At 44.3% G+C, this 18,908-nt stretch overlaps 1 protein-coding gene across 1 annotated transcript in view; it reads right to left on the bottom strand.

The window, feature by feature from the left end:
- COL22A1 (collagen type XXII alpha 1 chain) overlaps positions 1-17,707 on the bottom strand; it is a 766,089-nt gene extending 748,382 nt beyond the window's left edge. Inside the window, exon 1 of the mRNA XM_033933743.1 lies at positions 17,444-17,707. The gene's annotated coding sequence lies outside the window, so the exon portion shown is untranslated. The remainder of the gene's footprint in view (positions 1-17,443) is intronic.
- Positions 17,708-18,908: the final 1,201 nt, after the last annotated feature.

Below are 18,908 nucleotides of genomic sequence, written 5' to 3'. Positions count from 1 at the left end.
CTCGACCATCGAACACACAGACTTCTCAGCTGACAATTTTTCTACGGATCTTCTTTTCACAGCTTCCTCCTTTATAGTCATCTCCTTTAAAAATAATGTTACATCTGCTTCACTGGTGACCATTGATGCCATCAGTTCACTACAGTAATTAATCTTGAAGTTCGGAATTATTCCCATATCAAGTGGCTGGATTTTTGGCAGACATAAAACCTGTATCCTCCATCTCTAGCCACAAGTGTATCCATTAGATGATGTACGTAAAACAACCTTAGCTTCAATCTTCTCTGCCCCTAATTGCTTCTTCACTGCTGGTACAAATTGTTGATGGAGCCATCATCAACGACAGCTCTTGTCATCCAAGCACTTCTGCTATTTTCATGGATAACAGGCAGAGAAGCCTTATTCATATGACGAAGAACAGCATGAATTGCTGAAATGTCGGATTAGGAGAGGATTGAGTTTATGACTGCCAGTCTTATTAATGCAAAACAGTATCATTACTCTGTCCTTAATTTTCTTGAAGCCGGCTGTTTTACGATGATCATCCTGTAACGCTAATGTTGTATCCAGAAGCGGCATTAAGAAAACAGCTGTCTCTTCACAGTTCTATATTTGCTCATCCTGACAGCCTCCATTTTCCGATAAACATTTTCAATTCAGCACAAAATCTACAGATCGGCACAATGCCCTGCTATTTCTCGGAACTTGTCATCTCCACTGAGGCACATGTTAAATCCTTTCGCTCGTGCCTGGAGGATTGAACCATCAAGTGGTTCTCCTCCGTGCTTTTCTTGTGTAAACTGGGTACTCATGGCCTTGTCAAGTTGCAGGTTTGTGGAACGTCTGACTCATTTTCGTGCTAGTTCGGCAATGGAGTCAACATCTTTTTCGAAACCATATAGCTTAGTTTTACTTTTGAGCCAGCTTCATGGCATAGATTCTGCAATCTCTAGATCCTTTTGAAACTGCTGCTTGAGTTTCGCCACCCTCTACTTTTTGGACAGCTGCAAGCTTTTCTAAGGTGTATGCATGTTACCCATTGCAGTAATTTAGTTCTTAGTTGGATTATAAACTACTATAAATTGCTGGTACAGCATGCCCCCAATATTCAAAACTATTTAACCAGCCAGAAATGGCTCCTGGTTGGTTAAATAGCATATTGGCATCTAATTACAGATATTCAGTGGGAGATAATTGGCTATCTCCCACCAAATACTCTGGTGAAATAGCTGGCTAGGCACAGATATTCAGGCCCTCCTTTACAAAGCTGCGCTAGTATTTTTAGCCCTGGCCGTAGTGTTACAGAATAGTGGGGATCCATGCCCAACTTGTGCCCCATTCACCAGGCTATTGTATAATGAGAACTCATAAGAACATAAGAATTGCTGCTGCTGGGTCAGACCAGTGGTCCATTGTGCTCAGCAGTCCGCTCACGAGGTGGCCCTCTGGTCAAAGACCAGTGCCCTAAGACTAGCCCTACCTGCGTACGTTCCGATTCCAGCAGGAACTTGTCTAACTTTGTCTTGAATCCCTGGAGGGTGTTTTCCCCTATGACAGTCTCCATAAGAGCGTTCCAGTTTTCTATCACTCTCTGTGTGAAGAAGAACTTCCTTATGTTTGTACGGAATCTATCCCCTTTCAATTTTAGAGAGTGCCCTCTCGTTCTCCCTACCTTGGAGAGGGTGAACAATCTGTCCTTATCTACTAAGTCTATTTCCTTCAGTATCTTGAATGTTTTAATCATGTCCCTTCTCAATCTCATCTGCTCAAGGGAGAAGAGGCCCAGTTTCTCTAATTTTTCGCTGTACGGCTAGTCCTCCAGCCCCTTAACCATCTTAGTCGCTTTTCTCTGGACCCTTTCGAGTAGTACCATGTCCTTCTTCATGTACTGCGACCAGTGCTGGCCACAGTATTCCAGTTGAAGGTGCACTATGGCCGGTACAGCGGCATGATAACCTTCTCCGAACTCTTCGTGATCCCTTTCTTTATCTTTCCTAGCATTCTGTTTGCCCTTTTCGCCGCCGCCATGCTTTGCGTGGATGGCTTCATCGACTTATCGATCAGAACTCCCAAGTCTCTTTCCTGGGAGGTCTCTCCAAGTACCGCCCCGGACATCCTGTATTCATGCATGAAATTTTTGTTACCGACATGCATCACTTTACACTTATCCACGTTGAACCTCATCTGCCATGTTGATGCCCATTCTTCGATTATGTCACGTTGCAGATCTTTGCAATCCCTCTGTGTCTTCACTACTCTGAATAACTTTATATCGTCCACAAATTGAATCACCTCACTCGTCGTACCAATGTCCAAATCGTTTATAAAGATGTTGAAGAGCACGGGTCCAAGCACCGAGCCCTGCGGCACCCCACTGGTGACGCTCTTCCAGTCCGAGCACCCTTTATAGAACAACACGGAGTGCCAATTTTCAAAGAAGAGCAACCAAGATGATAAAGGGGATGGAACTCTTCTTTGTATGAGGAAAGAGTAAAATAGTTAGGGCTCTTCAGCTTGGAAAGAGATGGCTGAGGGGAGATAGGATTGAAATCTACAAAATCCTGACTGAAATAGAATGGGTACAAGTGGATCGAATTTTTACTCCGTCAAATATTACAAAGACTAGGCGACACACAATGAAGTTACAGGGAAGTTTGTTTCACTCTGAGAATAGTTAAACTCTGGAACGCTTTGCCAGAGGTTGCATTAAGAGCGGATAGAGTAGCTTGTTTTAAGAAAGGTTTGGACAATTTCCTGGAAGAAAAGTCTATAGTCTGTTATTGAGAAAGACATGGGGGGAAGCCATTGGTTGCCCTGGATTGGTAGCATAGAATGTTGCCACTCGGGGATTCCGCATGGAATGTTTCTACTATTTTGGGTTCCGGAATCTTGCTTATCCGTGAGATTCTGGAATGTTGCTACTCTTTGGGTTTGGGCCAGGTACTAGGGACCTGGTTTGGCCACCGTGAGAACGGGCTTCCGGGCTTGTTGGACCTTTGGTCTGACCCAGTAAGGCTATTCTTATGTTCTTATTGGTGCCTAATTTTCGGTGCCATTTATAGAATTTCACCCATGCCATTTACATACCAAAGTATACACTTGCCTGCTGAATGGTAATATTCTATAAATTAAAAGTGTGGAAAAGGTACTTAAATTTATGCAACTTGTTATATAATGAAGGGAATAAAGAGCACTGGTACCTGTCAAAAGGCAGTACAAGATATGAGTAAAAGAGGAGACCATGTTTGGAAACATTTTGGAAAAAGCAAGTGTATCCTGCTGGCTCTGTCCGCGCTGAAAGAACAATATGGCTGTTTTCACGTGTCAGTCTAGGATGAATCTTGTGCAGGAAAGCAAAGCCTATAAGGCATAAAAGAAGCTTCCAACAGCAACTCTATCACATTATCATGCAACTTCCCCTTATGGAATGTTGTTCACTCCAGTGGCATAGTAAGGGGGGTGGGGGTGGCGGAACGCCCCAGAAACCATCTTGGTGAGGGGGGTCCTGGCACCTCTCCATCCCCACTTCACACTCGTGCATTTTCTTCCCCAACCCCCGTACCCCTTTAAAATCTTCGCCAGCGAGAGCAACTACTCTAGCCTGCTGTCATGCCAGCCTGGCTCCCTCTTAAATCACTTCCGGGTTGACGGTGCCAGGAAATGATGTCACACGGAAAGTCAATGTCGGTGCGAGCAGCAGGCCACAGAACCTGCTCGCACTGGCAAAGATTTATAGAGGTACTGGATGGGAAGGAAGGGTGCAAGTGTGGCGTGGGGGGGGGGACAGAGAGGGCATGAGGGAAGGGCACCACTGCCTCCCACCCTCGCTACGCCACTGGTTCAGTCCCTCATTAAAAGCAAAGCAGACTGAAGCTTCAGAAGATAATTTCACATCAGAACCCGTGGGGCACCTCTGAATTGGCAAAGGGTTACCATATGGCTCCTGAAAAAGGAGGGCGGATTGAGGCATCCAGGTTTTACTTCCATTGCTTTCAATGGAAATAAAGCCAAGATGTCTCATTTTGTCAAAGGAAATGAAACCCGGATGTCTCAATCCATCCTCCTTTTTCAGGAGCCATATGGTAACCCTAAATTGACATGAAGAACCAAGTACAGTCAAATCTTGGTTTGCGAGCATAATTCGTTCCAGGAGCATGCTTGTAATCCAAAGCACTCTTATATCAAAGCGAATTTCCCCATAGCAAATAATGGAAACTAAGACGATTCGTTCTACAACCCAAAAACTTTAATACACAATACTATATGTTCTTGTATTGCAAGACCTCGCTCGTTTAGAACAGTCACTACAGCGTCAGCAAGAGAAGAACCATGGGCTCAGCTGTGATGATGTGACGGATGTATACTGTATGTACTCGTATTGCAAGACTTTGCTCGTTTAGAACAGTCACTACACTCCCACGTCAGAGAGAGAGAACAACTATCGGCTCAGTTGTGATGTGTGTATACTGTATGTACTTGTATTGCAAGACTTTGCTTGTATATCAAGTTAAAATTCAATCAAATGTTTTGCTTGTCTAGCAAACCAAGTTACTTGCAATCCAAGGTTTAACTGTATTACACCTGAGGTGAATATTGCAGATCAGTAATTGAATACATAAACAGCTTCCGATGTAGTCTTGTGTAAGCTTACCATATCGTTCCAGAAAAGAGAGGACGGATTCAGATATCCGGATTTTACTTCCAGTGAAAATAATGGAAGTAAAGCCCGGATGTCTCAATCCGTCCTCCTTTTTCTGGAGCCATATGGTAACCCTAACACAGGGATCTCAAAGTCCCTCCTTGAGGGCCGCAATCCAGGATTTCCCCAATGAATTATGCATTGAAAGCAGCGCATGCACATAGATCTCATGCATATTCATTGGAGAAATCCTGAAAACCTGACTGGATTGCAGCCCTCAAGGAGGGACTTTGAGACCCCTGCCCTAACACTATCTGGGCCACTTTCATGTTGAAAGTTGCAACCACTTCTTAGGTTGTTTGAGTAGTTCTCATGCGGTCTGGATCCAATCTGATGCAATTTGGCCTAACAAACACCGGGTCCACCCTTGTTCACCCCCAGTGTTCCTTATTGACTAGATTTATAGGTACAGCCTGTAATTGTTAGATCATCAGATCAAGATTGAGCTTCCATTTACTCCTCATTCGACCACTGGACAGTAAGGCAAAGTTAGGGTTACAATATGGCTCCAGAAAAAGGAGGATGGATTCAGACATCCGGGTTTTATTTCTAGTGCTTTCTATAGAAGTAAAACCCGGATATCTCAATCCGTCCTCTTTTTTCTGGAGCCATATGGTAACCCTCATTGAACCCTAATTGGAAGTAAAATCCAGATGTCTCAATCCATCCTCCTTACTTCCATTGCTTTCAATGGAAGTAAAACCTGCATGTCTCGATCCATCCTCCTTTTTCTGGAGCCATCTGGCAACCCTGTGATCTGCTTCTCATTATAAAAGTTAAGCCCTAAATTCCTTCAATAAAATGTTTTAAATTATAAAAGGCAAAATGGTTTAGATTAAGTGCTAACCTGATCTAAACCAGAAGGAGCAGCCATTTCAATTAAAAAACAAACCAACCAGGTCACAGATAAACTTGTCTAAATGTCAAGTCTTTCACTCATTTAGATGCTAGCATTGTCAACCTCACACACCAAAATGTTTGAAGATCTGGACGCTCTTCCAGTACTTTGAATTTGGGAAACATGATCTAAATTTGAACCTGGTATGAAACATGCTGGAGGCAAAATTCCAGTATTGAAATCTGAAAACAAAATGGGTTTGCCCATCCCAAGCAAAATCAGGAAGAAGGTCCCATCTTCTATCGTATCAAGCAGCCTTATGGGGCAAAGACCCGGAAAAACTAATTATACACGTGAATAACTATGGCGAATTTAGGAAACACCTAAAAACCTACCTGTTCTTGAAGTACCTAGGTAACGAATCTGGAGAATCGCTCCCATCACAATCTCTCCCTTAAATCTGATCCCTAAACTGTTAGCCACTAATCCCTAACTATGTATGTTCCACTCAATTTGTAGCATCTTTTTAATCATTGTAAACTGCATAGAACTTCACGGTCCTGCGGTATATAAGCTGTTATTATTAAAATAGGAACCGGTCGTTAACCCCCAAATGGCAACTGAGCTGAGACCGACAGCTGTTAAGTCTGCCACTGAACCATTTTTCTCCATTATAAACTACGTGTATTCAAAACGCAACCGCGCGACTTGTCTTTCTCCGATATCATTAAGGCTATTGAGCTCATGAGTAGGCAACCTTGGTCCTTGAGGGCTGCAGGCCAATTGGGCTTTCAGGATCTCCTCGATCAATATGCATGAGAACTGTTTGCATACAATGTAGGCAAAACCTACTTTCAACTGGACAACTTTCAACCTACTACTGGACAACTGGAGAGACCCAACTGAGTCGAACTTAAGGGATCTTTTTATTAAGCTGTGTTAGGTTAGGGTTACCAGATGTCCAGGGAAACCCAGACATGCCCTCTTTTTAGAGGACTGTCCAGGCTCTCAGATGGACTTTCCAAAACCCGGCATTTGTCTGGGTTTTGGAAAGCCCAGACGAGCTCCAGCCGCATCTGGAGAGCCTCTGAGCATGCATGTATGACGTCCCACACATCTGCGTATGCTCCGGGCCCTCCAGACGCGGCTGGAGCTCGTCTGGAAGAAGAGAGGGGGCTTTGTGGGGACGGAGCTTGGGACAGAATGGGGCGGGGCTGGAGACAGAATGGGGCGGGGTCATATGTCTGGGGTTTCCTGGAGAAAAATATGGTAGATGATAATGTGTACCTAACACAGCAAAATAAGGAGTACCGCAACCAGGCATCCTCTGGTGACAGTGAAATCTGCATGCGCTATCTGCATACTGAAAAGATATTCTACTTTGGGGGGGGGGGGGGGGAGTGGAGAGTGGTGGTTCCCGCATGAACCAGTTAGTGTACTGACATTACTATGCGTGCACTGATTAGCATACAGACAATGCAGGAGCCCTTACCTCCAAAAAGTGGGTGGCAGTACAGACCAGATTCTATAAATGGCACCTACCGCTCAGTATGGTTGTCAATCCACCGCCAAGCGCTACTTCTAGAAGCCTGCCTAGCAGAACCTAGGCATGCTTAGGCATCCTAGAGGTAGACACTGGCATATTAGGCCAGGTTTTACTTGGTCTAATTTATCGGCACCTAACTCCAACGCCTAGCGATGCCTAACCAAGTCAACCACACCTATTCTCTGCCCCATGCGCTAATCGATTTAGTGCGCACTAAATGCTAAGGAACCCATAGAACATAATGGGCGCCTTAGTGTTTAGCGCGCGGTAAATCAATTAGCACGTGCTAAATCGGTTAGAATGCCTTAGTAAAAGGACCCCTTAATTGGGTTTCTTTTTTTTTTTTTTTTGACTGGCTGAAAACTGGTGGCCAATTACCAAGCCAATTTTTAAAAAAAGTTGAGCGTGGATTCCGAAGTTAGTCATCGCTAGGTGTCCTCGAATATGGCACCTAATGTAGGCTCCCTAGATAAAATCTGGCCATAAGTGTTCATATGGTAATTTTAAAAAATGATCCAGGAAAATTTGTATGTTTATGGAAATTTGGGATCCGTATTAGAGAATGACACGGTGACAAAATTCATCACCATTCCCTTCCCCGCAGATAACCGCGGGAAATAATCCCATGTCATTTTCTAGTGTCTAATTCAACCTCAATCCTTCTACATCAGCATTCTTCAAAGCAAAGCTTGCGGGTCAGTGGTTGTGGCCATTCATATTCTGATTCTTATGTGAGCCAAGGATAATGAAGCCATTGTGACATCACTGATGTGATTGGCTCTTAGAAACTGGTGGAATGAGGCATTATGACATCACAATATCTGCTCTGGATACCAGAGACTGTCATTCTGTAGTGTCTGTTTCAACCTCAGTCCTTCTACACCAACATTCTTCAAAGCAAAGCTTGTGGGTCAGTGGTTGTGGTAATTCATACTCTGATTCTTATGTGAGCCAAGGATAGTGAAGCCATTGTGACATCACTGATGTGATTGGCTCTTAGGCACTGGTGGAATGTGGCATTATGACATCACAATATCTGCTCTGGATACCAGAGACTGTCATTCTGTAGTGTCTGTTTCAACCGCAGTCCTTCTACACCAGCATTCTTCAAAGCAAAGCTTGCGGGTCAGTGGTTGTGGCCATTCATACTCTGATTCTTCCCTCTCTCCTTAAAGAATGACATGAAGATGGTTTCCCGCGGTTATCCGCGGGGACGTAAACGGTGATGAATTTTGTCACCGTGTCATTCTCTATATTCAAAATCTTTCACCTTAATTCTTAATGATTTACATTGAAGCTATGATTATTTATTTAAGCCTTAATTATATAATTAAGCCAGTTCTTTATTTTTATTATTCTTTATTTTTGTCAACTTCCATTTGGTTTGAAGAGTTTAGTTTTGTGTTATTTTATTTCTTTAATTAAATATTTACATATAATTCAAAGGGGTAGGGATGGGAGGTGAAGGGAATTGAGGAATTGAATAAGGGGATTTGAACTTGAGAATGTATTAAGGTTTATTGTAGATAAATGGAAATATATTTTGGAGGAATAATAGAACTATGTTTGACAAATATTTTTATGAATATAATTGTTATGAATTTAATTTGTGTTATATTTTTGTATACTTGTATATTCCTTCAATAAAATTTTATAAATTAAAAAAATGATCCAACAATATGTACTGTTTTATGTACAACAATTTTTATTGAAAGAATCAAATAATCAGAACAATAGGATAATACAAAAATACATTCAATACAATAAGAATTACAATAATATTTCATACAAATTTAAATCATTCTTTCAAATTTAATTTCCATATGAATTAATTCAATCTTATCTACACCCCCCTTAATTCCATCCCCGACCCACTATGTTCCCCTAAATGAAATCCCTCACCCTGGATGAAAGTTGACAAAAATAAAGAATTAAAATAAAAAAACTGGAATGTAATTAGTAAACCTAATTTTCATAATAAATCATTGATAACCAAACTTCGTAGTTTTGGTGAAAGATTCTGAATATAAGGATCCCAAACCTCCATAAAAAGATGAGTTTTTTTAGGTGAACCTCGAACCTCCCAACTCTCAAATAAAATTAAGCGATGTAATTGATTCCTCCAATGCCAAAAACTTGGAGATTCTTTCTGCAACCAAAATTGCATAATACCTTTATGCCCAATCATACAGGCTTTCTGAAATAAAAGACATTTTAGTTGGCCAAAACCCCCACAAGCTGATACTTTACCAAAAATTATTCCCCTAGGACAATCCACTATCGAATTACTCCATAAAGAACCCAAAAATAATAGGATGGCAGACCAAAATGAGTTGATCAAAGGACACAACCCACAACCAAAAAGCATGAGATAATGTGCCAGGATCTTTATTACATTTAATACAAACTGGGGTATCTCTTAAATTCGCATGAAAAGCTTGAATTTTGGAAAAATAAGCCCTATGTAAAATTCTATAAGTACTTTAATTTATGCCCAAACAAATGTGCACGGACCAACTTTCAATGGCCGTGCACATTTGTTTTGTGTAATTTCCCCTGAAGCAGCTGATATATTCGGCAAAACAAAGTACCCTGTTGGGATTTATCTGGAGATTTTTGGTGCATTATGGACGTGACCTGAGTTGGAGATGAAGAGTCCCTGGGTGTAGCTCGGCGTGACCAGATACGTTTTTTTCACGTGTGCACACAGAGGGTTTGTTTTTCATTTTGAGAATAAGTATGCCAAAGAACGATGGAGTTTTTTTTATATTGATAACGTGAATAAACAACTTGATTTACTTTGCCGTACAGCGTTGTGTCCTTTGAGGCTTTTTTCTCCACTTTTTTTGTATAGTGCACAGTTCTCTGATGAGCAACTTCCCCCCCCCTCCGATGGCCATAAATTAAAATAGTATATATTGTTGGATTTGAGGAGGGTTGTTCTGTTTTGTTTTGTTTTTAATGACCATTAATACGCAAAAAAAAATAAATTATATAATTAAGCCTGCATGGGAAACATTCGCTTAAGGGTGTTCTAAGGCCGCTTTTTACGGTTCATAGACAAAATCACGTGAGACAACGGCGCGCCGACAACTGAGCGCAAGGTTGATGGCGCGCCGAAGAAAAGCACTATTTTAAAGGGCTCCGACGGGGGGGGTGTTGGTGGGGAACCCCCCTATTTTACTTAACAGACATCGCGCTGGCGTTGTGGGGGGTTTGGGGGGTTGTAACCCCCTCATTATACTTGAAACCGAACTTTTTGCCTGTTTTTTAGGGAAAAAGTTCAGTTTTAAGTATAATGTGGGGGGTTACAACCCCCCAAACCCCCCACAACGCCAGCGCAATGTCTGTTAAGTAAAGTGGGGGGGGTTCCCCCCGCACCCCCCGTCGGAGCCCTTTAAAATAGTGCTTTTCTTCGGCGCGCCGTCAACCTTGCGCTCAGTTGTCTGCGCGCTGTTGTCTCGCGCAATTTAGTCCCGTCACCCTTTTTACCATAGCTTAGCAAAATGACCCCTAAATCAGGCTACATCTGGTTCAGACATCCCTGAGTGATAAATGAGAATACTACTGTTTCTAGTCAATATTTGCTGAAGGTGACTTGCCAGGGTTATGTCTTCTCTCTTCCATATGTCCTCCTTATATCCAGTGATGGAAGAGAGATGACATAACTTTTATTCATTCTTTCAATTTTTTTTTTTTAGCCCGTCCTCCCAAAAGATCTCAGAATGGGTCACAAGTTTACAAACACACTTTATGTAAAACAATTTTTATTGAAAGAATCAAATAATCAGTACAATAGGATAATACAAAAATACATTCAATACAATAAGAATCACAATAATATTTCATACAAATTTAAATCATTCTTTCAAATTTAATTTCCATATGAAGTAATTCAATCTTTATCTACACCCCCCTTAATTCCATCCCCGACCCACTATCTTCCCTTAAATGAAATCCCTCACCCTGGATGAAAGTTGACAAAAATAAAGAATTAAAATAAAAAAACTGGAATGTAATTAGTAAACCTAATTTTCATAATAAATCATTGATAACCAAACTTCGTAGTTTTGGTGAAAGATTCTGAAGATCCCAAACCTCCATAAAAAGACGAGTTTTTTTAGGCCAACCTCGAACCTCTCAACTCTCAAATAAAAATAAGCGATGTAATTGATTCCTCCAATGCCAAAAACTTGGAGATTCTTTCTGTAACCAAAATTGCATAATACATTTATGCCCAATCATACAGGCTTTCTGAAATAAAAGACATTCTAGTTGGCCAAAAACCCCACAAGCTGATGCTTTACCAAAAATTATTCCCCTAGGACAACCCACTATCAAATTACCCCATAAAGCAGTGTTCTTCAACCACCGGTCCATGGACCAGTGCCGGTCCACAGAAATTTCCTGCCGGTCTACAGGGCCAGCACGGGCATCAGGCCCAAAACAGTGTTCTTCAACCGCCGGTCCACGGTGCGATCGATGCAGCGTTATCTTCGAGCCAGCTCCCTCTTCCTAACTGATTCAGTGCACAAAGGCACGGGCAGCGGCTCCTACGGGCATCCTGCGCCTGAACCGGAAGCCTTCTCTCTGACGTTGCAAAGTCAGAGGGAAGGCTTCCAGATGAGGCACGGGACGTGCAAGGTGCAATTAGTACTATTATGGGGGCGGGGTTTGGGGTGGAGATTGGGTAGAGGTGGGCGGGGTCTGGCCCACGACTTAGCTCAGTGTTCTTCAACCGCCGGTCTACAGACCGATGCCGGTCCACAGAATAATTATTTTATTTCTGCCGGTCCATAGGTGCAAAAACGTTGAAAAAACACTGCCATAAAGAACCCCAAAATAATAGGATAAGTTAGCAATACAATGTTGTGGTAAGGACTACAAAAAAGGATTACCGTAGACATGCAATACAATATAGGCACAGCATGAGTTAGCAATAAGACAGGTAGAGTGAGGACTTCAATTAAAGATCGGGCAGTTTTAGCAGTGAAGGCGCAGACTTCTTACGGGAGCAGAACACTTTCTATACTCAGTGTGAGACATCTAACATTTGAGCTGGGTCTTATTTCAGTGGCGAATCAGTTGCAACTATTCTTTATAAGTCACGGGGGAGGGTTGCTGGAATTGCTGACGCGGGGGTTGTGTTCCTAGAGCACCCGCAAACTTTGAAAAACCGTGATTACTGGATATGGAAGAGGAGCGGGGATCGGAGGCGGGAGAGGGCTGCAGGGGAGGCGGTGGCTGCGAGTGCCGATGCGAGCGGTGGCGCATGCGGCTCCGACCCGGGCCGGGACCGCTGCTCGGATCTCAGGTCAGGCCGAGCGGATCGGTGATGTCGCGGGGCCGGAGGAAGCGCTCAGCGGGGTCGCGGAAGAGGCGGACGGTGGATATGTTTCTAAATAATTGCTGGAGGGGAAAACCGCAAACGACGGGTGCCGCAAACTCTGAACCACGACTTCGCGGGGGGTATATATGGTACTGCCCCCCATCTCTGTGGAATGCCCTCCCATTGGATCTCCGACTAGAAAACTCTCTAGAAAAATTTAAATCCAAACTCAAGACTTCTTTTCATGGATCCCGACAACCCCTAATCCCAGCTCTCCCTAATATTCCTCATTTAATACATTGAAGTATTTTGAAACCAACAAAACGCTTCCTTTGAAGCAAGCCCTACCCTAATGTATCTCTCCTTTCCCACTTCCCCCCTTTTATTTTTCTCGATATATTTCCATTTTTTTTTTTTTTTTTAGTTCAATAATTTTATTGAATATTATAAGAATTATAAACAGAAAGCAGTTCAAACACATAGAATCATAATAAAAATCATGTATCAAATATTCGTATCTACAATCGTTTGAATAGAACTAGATTAATGAAAAGGATCGAGTATCTGGAACTGCTTAGAAAAGGAACAGAAAAAGACAGAGAAGCAGGAGGGATAAGAGAAAGAGAGAGAAAGATAAAGGAAGAGAGAGAGAAAGAGAAATAGAGAGAGATAGAGAGAGAGGCAGAAGTGTCTATAAAGCAGAACGAACATATGAATCTAAGAATGACCAAGGTGATTTGTTTCGTGTCAAGTTTGTAGAGGATCGAGAAAACAATTTCTTCTCATATGCATAAGATTCAAATTTGTGGTACATACTTAAAGAGTTCCACCAGAAGGTGTAGTCTAGTAATGAGGATGATTTCCAGTTTTTCAGAATATGCATTAGAGCTATCACAAACATGGTGTCAATGAGTTTAGGCGGGCAATTTGATTGTGCAAAACATGGGTGTTGAGAACGAAGAATTATAATGTCCATGGAGATCACTTCTGAACATTTAGTGATAGATTTTATGGTATCCCAAATACGAAGCCAAAAGGAATGAACCATATTGCAGTGGAAAAGCATGTGATCGAGAGTTCCGGGTGCTTTCAGACAGTTCCAACAGGTAGGGTCTTGTTGTAGATTCGCTTTCCATTTACGATATGGAGTCCATACTGCATTCCACATAACAAAGTACATTGATTGCGAAACTCTGGATGATAAAAGAGGACGATTTCCTAACTTACCTTTTCTCTCCTCCCCCTCATTTCACATACATCAGTCCGTTCACACTCCCGTTTATCTATTTTAACATTAGGTATGATATATTTCTAATTTTTTTTTTATTGTAAACCATTTAGATATCTGATTGATAAACAGTACAGTACTCCCCTGAAATTCGCGGGGGTCCGTTCTAGGAACCCCCCATGAATTTTGAAAAACTGCAAATACGGTTTTTCGTCTGTCAAAAGGCAGGAGAGGGCAGCTGGGGCGCCGGCGGGTGCAGAAAATCACTCGCGGTATGCTCCGACTACCTCTTCCTGTTACTAAAGTCAGGCTACACCAATCAGGAGCTGCTTTGACACGCCACCTTTGACTCTGGGGCTGCATTTTCTCTTATTTTACTTAAGTAGCAGCTGCGGACAATATACAGTATACCCTCGCGAAGTTGCGGTTCACAGTTCACGGCCCCAGTCGTTCGTGGCTTTTCCCTCCGCAATAACGGTATTTAGAAAAATATCCTCCGCCCGCCTCTTCCGTGACCCAGGACCCTGCCGTGCGCCTCCTCTGGCCCTGCGACATCACCGATCCGCTCTGCCTGACCTGCGATCCCGGCCCAGGGCCGCAAGTGCCACCGCCCGCATCGGCACTCGCAGCAGCTGCCACCGCCGCCGCCCCTGCAGCCCTCTCCGATCCCCGCTGGTCTTCCGCATCCAATAATCACATTTTTTTCACAATTTGCGGTCACTCTAGGAACGTAACCCCCGCGATGACTACATTTCTGCTTGCCAGCAACCCCAAACGAAATGACATCATTTTATTGTAATGAACCTCTACAGTACAAGCATGCAGGCAGTGGCGTAGCGAGAGTGAGTGGCGCCTGGGGCGGTTGGCAACCCTCCCCCTCCCTCTTACTGACCCCCTCTGCCGCCTGTGCGCCCCTTCCCTTCCCCCGCACCCCTTTGATTTTCCGGGCGCGAGCAGCATCGTTTACTTGCTGCACGCGTCGTGTAGGCTCCCCCTCTGGCGTCACTCCCTAGGCGCGGGACCCAGAAGTGACATCAGAAAGAGCTGACACCAACGCGGGTAGCAAGTATCGAGACGTTGCTCATGCCGGGAGAATTAAAGAGGTGCGAGGGAAGGGAAGGGGGGGGGTGGGAAGGAGCGAGGACGGATGCTGGCACCCCACCAAGCCACGCCCGGGGCACCCCCTCCTCGCAGCATGACACCACTCCATGCAGGCTGGCTACATTCCTCTACACTACGTCTGTAAACTGTGCAGGGGAACATTCCAGTGCATAGTTGGCATTCAAGTACTACAGTATGTTGACACATCAGGCATCTGATTGTTATAAATACAACAGTTTATATATACTGTATCACCAACTTTCTATATTCTGAGCATTACTGTATTTATTTATTCATTCAATTTTTCTATACCATTCTCTCAGGGGAGCTCAGAACAGATTACTGGACATGAATTTATCCAGTTACTCAAGCATTTTTCCCCTGTCTGACCTGGTGGGCTCACAATCTATCTAATGTACCTGGGGCAATGAGGGGACTATGGGGGAAAGATTCTCAAAACTTAACGTGCCTTTAACGCGGTCGCTAAACCTGCTCCAGCCAGTTTAGCGGGGCAGTATTTTACTGCCCGATTATCAGAACGACTCATCGTGTTCTTTTCCGAGCTTCCTGTCTCCTACTCTGCCATGCACGAGGTCACTAATATTAAAATGAACACTCTGGGCAATTCTCTATCATTGCCAGGTGATTCTGGCAGGGTCTGAGCTGATTGGCAGGAGGGATGCCATTTCCCTCTCCTCTCCGCTATCAAACAACCTCCCCAACCACCCCCCACCCCCACCCGGCAGTAGAAGCGATGCCCACTCCCTCCTTGACACCGCCCCGGCAGTGGGAGGGATGCCCATTTCATCCCACTGCCACCTCAAACAACCCCCTTGACAACCCACTCTCTCCCACCTCCACCACAGTGCCCCTGATGACTCCCCTGTGCCTCCCTATCTTCTTCACAAAGTCTGGCCAGAGGGATACCTACTCCCTCTGGCCTGTAGGCCCGCCTCTTCAAAATGTCAGGCCTTCCCCTTCCTGGTGCATCCTGGGATGCACTGGGGAGGGGCTTAAGGCTCTGATTGGCCCAGGCTCTTAAGGTCCATCCTATGGGAGGGATCTTAGGTGCTTGGGCCAATCAGAGTCTTAGACCCCCCTCCCCAGCAGGATGCACCAGGAAGGGGAAGGCCCACCATTTTGAAGAGGCGAGTCTGCTGGCCGGAGGGAGTAGACATCCCTCTGGCCAGTCTTCGTGAAGAAAGTAGGAGGGTTATTGGGGGTACAGGGGGATCATTAGGAGCACAACAGCAGCAATAGGAGGGGGTGGGCTTCCCGCTACCGGGGGTGTTGGGAGAGTTGTTTTACAGTGGTGGTGGGATGGAGTGGGCCTCCCTCCTGTCAATCTTCAATTTGGGGTCCTTGTTTTAAAAAAAATATTACATTACATTACATTAGTGATTTCTATTCCCCCTGTGCCTTGCGGTTCTAGGCGGATTACAAATTATAAGAGATCTGGACATTACCGAGAGAATTACGTAACAAAGATTACCTAGAGAATTACATAACAGTGATTCATGTACTTTACATGGTGTGGTAGAGGATTCAATTATAAGATATCTGGATTTTTCCGAAAGAAATATGAAGGTGTTTTCTGCACGTGTACCAATCGCTATCACCATTGACACATCCCATGCAAATTAAGTGACCTTTTGTGATTCTCCGTGAACCTCAGGCATTTGTGTGTGTGTGGGGGGGGTGTTTGTTAATGACTTATCTTTTTGAAATCATTACTACAGCAGCCACGACAGCGGCCCGTGAACATTAGAGAATCTTCCCCTAAGTGACTTGCCTAGGGTCACAATTTTGCCACCGTAGCGGAAAAGAATGTTATCTTATTTCGTTGTCAATGTGCAGAAGCGAAATTCTGTGTTTTTTTGACCTTGTTTCAGGTCACCGAACCATAGCCACGTCATTCTGGCTGGGCTGAGAACTTTTCAGCAACCCCCCCCCCTCCCCCCGGTATAAACCCACAACAACAAATCCCTGCGGGACCGTGCCACAGTTCAAACATACTCTGGATACTGCATTCCTTGTGCATCGGATACCAGAACTGGTACTTACACTGCCCAGTAAACTGCCAGGTCCCCAGAACGCCCAGCAGCCTGATCAATTGTGAGTTCTTGTTAAATTTTGTTTATCTGTTGCGAAAACTCCCCTCCTCATGCTCACCTGAATATCTACATTACTTGTAAATTCTAGTTTATTGTAATTTCTTATTCAACTTTGTTTAATTGATGTGAACCGCTTAGAACTCCCTGGGTATGGCGGTATACAAGAATAAAGTTATTATTATTATTATTTTAAGGGTAAGCCTTTGCCTGCCCTGGTGAGGTGCATCAGCTCTGGAAACGGGTTGTTGCAAAGAGACCCTTCGTGCTCTTCAGCCCTGGGTAAGACCAAAAGTTCATCCAACTTTCTCGGTCCTGGCACTGAAGGGATTTTCCTGGTTTTATATCCCGCTGTAGTGTGTACGAGCACAAGCTTTCACTCGAATATATGAAGACTATTGTGATCATGTAGAGAGATGATCTGAAGTTAATACTTCCCTCCTCACAAATGGTTTTTTTTTTTTGGTCTTCTATCATTTGAAGTCTTTTGTTCTCTCATTGTAATTTTTATGGTGATAATAGCTAAGTTTTTTTACAATTATCTACAGCGCAGAAGATAGACAGGGAAATAACAGTCATAATAAATCTTACCTAATGTATGAAAAGCTTGTGGCAGCAGCTGAGCTTCCGACCCTCTCTCACGATCGACAATATATCAAAGCTCCGATGCCCTGTTCAAATCACTCCCCTGAGTCACAGGGAGTGAAAGAATAACTTTTGCAGCCACTCTTACAAAGAAAAGCAAAAAAAAAGATCATCAACAGGAGGTATGGTTTTGGGGGGCTTTTCTCTTATCTAAAAATCCCAGATGCAGATGGGACAAAGCATGCAAAAAAAAGCGAACGGAAGGAGTTTCCAGGGAGCTCTGCAAAAAAAAAAAAAGTGGGATAACGCCACTGCCCGGGCTGAGACTAGGGAAGGGGGAACGAGCTCAGCCCTGGGCAAAGGGAGGGAGAGGCGCTGGACCACAGGGGAGGAGAGAGGGGAGGTGGATCCGAAGAGGGAGCGGGATTGGGTTTCAGGAGCCAGCACAGGGAGAAACAGAGGGAGAGGAGAGACAGGCTGGAGCTGACAGTCTTGTCCAATTATAGCCCAACTTTTCTGGGTATTTTGGTCTCTTTGCAGCCGCATCTGAAATAACTTTCCAAAGGAGGGGGGACGGGGGAGATTGTGGGTCGGAGTTGCAGGGGGGGGGGAAGTGCTCCCTTTGAAAGACTTGCACTACCCCAACCTTACACAAACAGAAGGTGCACACCCACAGGTGAGAAATTAAAGTTAAAAGCTCCCTGTGGATGCCTTTTTAAAAGTCCCTCTTATATGGGTTTTTTTTTTTTTTAAATGTCTAAGAACAGGTGGCCTCCTCTTTCCCTACTGGAGCGTATTTTGGGTTGCATTTCAGTGCTGCCCGGCTCTCTGAGGTCACCCTGTCTCCAGATGCCTCATGGCTCTGCTCTGTTGAGAAAGACAGCGGCCAGATCAGATGGACGGTCAATGGCTTTGGTGGCTCCGTCCGCCTGGTCAGTTTAATGGGGGGGGGGGGGGAGAGAGAAGGAGGAGGCCTTATCACAGAGTAAGGCAACGGGGCAGATGGGGCATAGAAAGCAGCTTCGAATGGAAGCAAACTCCTACAACTTAGCTGGGAAGATTAAGATGGCAATAGCATCCTTTTGTGTAGTTAATCTTGAGAACTTCTGGTATTCTGACAAAAAGGTGATATAACTGTCTAGCTCAGATATAATCCACTGTCACGGCTCATCCGTCGGGTCTGAAGATCTCCCTAGGAAACCCTGCTAATCAATCAGTGGCGTATTAAGAGGTGTGTGGGGGTGGAGGGCACCGGCATCCATCATCCTCTCCGCTCTTCCCCCCCCTCACCCCGCTCCTTCCTGACCCCTCCTGCTGCACGTGTGTGCCCCTTCCCTTCCCTCGTATCTCTTTCATTTTCCCCAGCGCGAGCAGGATCACAAACTTGCTGCCCTCATCGGTGTCGGCTCTCTCCGACGCCACTTATGGGTCCTGCGCCTAGGAAGGGAGAGCCGATACGATGCGGGCAGCA

Source organism: Geotrypetes seraphini, chromosome 2 (genome assembly GCF_902459505.1).
Source record: "Geotrypetes seraphini chromosome 2, aGeoSer1.1, whole genome shotgun sequence".
In the NCBI taxonomy this organism is placed as follows: Eukaryota; Metazoa; Chordata; class Amphibia; order Gymnophiona; family Dermophiidae; genus Geotrypetes; species Geotrypetes seraphini.
The sequence above is the reverse complement of the archived record's forward strand: the minus strand, read 5'-3'. Positions and strand labels throughout refer to the sequence as shown.